At 40.1% G+C, this 4057-nt stretch overlaps 1 pseudogene; it reads right to left on the bottom strand.

The window, feature by feature from the left end:
• Window positions 1-602: 602 nt before the first annotated feature.
• LOC147615869 (uncharacterized) lies at window positions 603-956 on the bottom strand (annotated as a pseudogene).
• Window positions 957-4057: the final 3101 nt, after the last annotated feature.

Raw genomic sequence — 4057 nt, 5'->3', positions numbered from 1 at the left:
TAAAGATATATACTACCTTACAAAGTAATATTAAGATCATAAAAGATGTGGTGCCTTCACACTGGGCATGATATCACTTAGTTATCATAGATTGCAAGTTTTGCTATCACCAAGAAATTTATGACTAAATATTATTAAAACGAAAAAATATTAATACATATGGTTGAGAGGAAGGTTTACAAAGGCAGAAAGACCCCCAGCCTGAACAGGGCGACTTTTGCCCAGACAAGCAGTCAGTCTGGGCAAAAGTTACCCTGTTCAGGTTAGGGATTTTTTTAACTTTTTTAAGCCTTCAAACTATACATACTAACAAGTGAAATACACAAATCACTCTCGTAAATGAAATATACAAATGAAATATATTTATTTTTTTGATACAAATACACATGCAGTCAAGGCCTTGATGGACAACTTGAGAAGCACTAAAAAGAGAATATATTAAGTGAAGTTTTACATAGTCCAATCATGTACATCATAAGGAAAAATATTCAGAGGTTATCATGCAGTCAAGGACTTGATGGACAACTTGAGAAGCACTAAAAAGAGAATATATTAAGTGAAGTTTTACATTGTCCAATCATGTACATCATAAGAAAAAATATTCAGAGGTTATCACATCGAATGGTGCGTGCCAGCTTCATATCTTTACACATGATTGTGACCCACTTTGCATGGATTGCACACAGGTTAGAATCTTCAAACATGGTGACCAAAAATGCATCCACTGCTTCTTGGATTACAGCCAAGGCAAGGCTTTGCATCCTCTTGTCTCGGCCCCCTAAATCGTATAGTATCTCTTTGACAAGACGTGCAAAAGGAGCTCTCGGGATGAGGAGGTCAACACTCTTCTGGAACCTCTGAATCTCCTTTAGAGCTACCATGCCATTATTGCGTTGTTTCCTCCTAGGGGTACAAGGAGGAGGGTTTCTTGTCGGGTGGTCGAGGAGGACGTGCATGAGCACTCTAATCTCGTGCGCGTTTACGTCAACATGATGATGGGGCTCCTTTAGCTATTACTGCTTCTGTTGTTGTTACTTTCGTTGTGCTGCTACTGCTGCCACCTCTTCTCGTGTTGGCAACAGACCCATGCCTCGATGCAAGCTCTTCCCCCCAGTTGTGGAACGTATTGGGGGGATAGGAATATCAACCCATGGCACTCCATCAGGGTCAACATCACTCCATGTATCTCGATTAGGGTCAGTGGTGGTGGCTGGGTCAGTGGTGTCCGGATGAGGGAGAGAGGGAGATGAAGGTGGCGGTGGCGGTGGAGGACGATGAGGTGATGGTGGAAGCTTACGTCGTGCAGTGTTTTTCGTGCGAGCCATGGCAAAAAGTGAAGTCAAAATATAGAAATGAGAATGAATGAGACTATTACACCTTTATATAAAATCATTTATAATGTGTTCAGATAGTCTGAAACCGACCAAAAATTATAAAATCACCAAATTAGATACATTTAACCCAACGTCTGCCATGTCTTGCCACATTGTGGCACGCCATGCGACATGGCCTGCTCTTGAACTTCCATTCCACTTCTCTATGTTTGCCTCCTTCCTTTTGAGTCATGGACTTTAGCAATTTGCTGACATTCAAGCCTTTTCCGTAGTAACATTTCTTGCAAGATTATTGCGATAGAACCAATTAAACATCTCCACAAGATAATTGCTACGTGTCTTCCCTCCACCATGTCGAGTATTCTTGAAGTATACTCCTTTGGCTGCATAATGTGATTTTTCCATGCCTTGGGTGCTGAACATATCCAAAGACCCGTATTTTTGTAGAAAATATGGTCTATGTGCATATACAATGTGCTATGAAAAAATGTCCAAGTAAGAAATTATAAAGATAAATGTTTATGGAATTTTAGTAAGCAATTGCAATGGTAATTAATGAACGGCGATAATTAAGATGAGAATATATTACCATGCAATATGTAATGGAGGTATCTCCCCAACTCTCACTAACAACCTTGATGAATTCTGTCACATCTATTTTGAACACACTTTGTTCTTCTTGAGTTGTGCTCTTTAACCTAGTTATCACAACCTTGTCAAAGTAAGCCCACACCTTCTTTCGCTTGTTTTGTAGAGTTGGATCCTTGTCGAGATCTGTGTGGTGCACTTGCAAAGATCTTTCCAATGCTCCCATTGCAGGCTCCTCCCTCGATCGTTCATAAGATGCAAGAATCACCTCGCCTTTGCACCGCTCATTGACACTTGTTGAGCAACAATATGATGTGCCCCAGACTTCTTAAGATCTTTCATAATATTTACATTCCCGCCATGCACTCCCGAGAGTTGAGGAGCTTCTCCACTTGCTTTATTGCTTGGGTTCAGCGTGAGGCTGGCTCCATAGTGAATGCATAGTCAATGTGAACTTAAGCAGCCTATCAAAAATCCTCATCATGGCATGCAATGTGCAAAAGTGTATACTTTTCATTGGGAAGGGAATAATTGGTGCCCAATATTTACATTCCCGCCATGCACTCCCGAGAGTTGAGGAGCTCCTCCGCTTGCTTTATTGCTTGGGTTGAGCGTGAGACTGGCTGCATAGTGAATGCATAGTCAATGTGAACTTAAGTAGCCTATCAAAAATCCTCATCATGGCATGCAATGTGCAAAAGTGTATACTTTTCATTGGGAAGGGAATAATTGGTGCCCAATTTGGATCCTTTATGTCTCTATTGGGCGTTGCATCTAAATCGGAAGACAAGATCCCCTCTATCCATCGGAGCTCATCCTCGCTCTTTGGCTTGAGAATTGACCGCTTCATGCATAATGGACACGGATGGAGGTGTTGTGCACTATTGTCACAATTACACATGTATTTTATGGTCTTCAAATCACCACCTAGATACCAATCCACATGAAAGGAGCCCGCACCATCCACTTCAAGCTCCTCCCCATTCATCTGTTGTTTGAATAATTCTAGAATTTGAGGACATTGTTGAAGCATCCAATTCAACACCTCATTGTTCTCCTTTGGAACCTCAAAGGCTCCAAGCCACCAATTATCCTTCTCAGATTGAACACTGAAAGAAGGGATTTTATCCTTGTCCTTTACATATGTCATTGCTTCATTCATATATGTGACTCCCATTCGCTTCAATCTTTTCCCTTTACTAGTTGAGCCTCATCCAACTTCAGTATAAGCGATAGGACTCCCTCCGATTCTACATATCACATAAACCAAGCCAAACAACACATGTAATTCATGTCATTGATAAGTTAAATTTGCAAGTTAAACGATAAATGCTCAAACCCAACCTTGATGTGAAACCTTATAGAATTGGATCATATGTCGTTGAAGGTTCTTTAGGTCCACAAAGAGGTTATTGTGTGTATGTTGTACTGTATTTCCAGCCTATCCTTGGACTTAGGATCTAAAACCATTGTTCCTTCTACATAAATATACTCACCAAGGATTGTTTGAACATTTGCATTGCTTGCCTTCTTTTCTAATGATACTTTGTAAGGAGGAGGAAGAAAGTGCTCTCGAATCTCTCGGGTACGAAGAGCTTCTTTGATGACTCCATAAATTTCCTCGTAACCCTTACGACGACTGATGCCGGCTTCATCACATATATCTTGTACATCCCTTGCACTAATAAGCCCCTTGATGTCTTACATAATGTTCTTTGAAACCACCTCAATGGCTCTCTTGTAATTTGGATCACGGATGATTGATGTTATCTCTTTGTTCTTCATACAGGCTTTGAAAACATGTATAGTATCTCCCACACCAGATGCATTAGCTAAGAAATTCTTGGGACATAGCAAAACCACCATTAAATCTATTAAAAAAAACCTTTAAATTAACACATACATTAAAAATACTCAAAAAAATTTCCATGAAAACATACCTTGTTGCTATGACCCTCCGTTTTCTTGCGCCGCCTTACACCGAAAGATTTTGAATATTAGAAAGCTTTTGTTTATGCTCACGTGCACCAATTGGTGTATGCTTCAACCTCCTTATTTTTCTTTGTAACCTAGACAATTTATCTCTTTGATTATTTATGAGTGTTTCTTGTTCCTTATTTTTCATGTCTAGGTCA

This window comes from Cibotium barometz, chromosome 39 (assembly GCF_041138505.1).
Source record: "Cibotium barometz isolate CiBa-2024 chromosome 39, ASM4113850v1, whole genome shotgun sequence".
In the NCBI taxonomy this organism is placed as follows: Eukaryota; Viridiplantae; Streptophyta; class Polypodiopsida; order Cyatheales; family Cibotiaceae; genus Cibotium; species Cibotium barometz.
The sequence above is the reverse complement of the archived record's forward strand: the minus strand, read 5'-3'. Positions and strand labels throughout refer to the sequence as shown.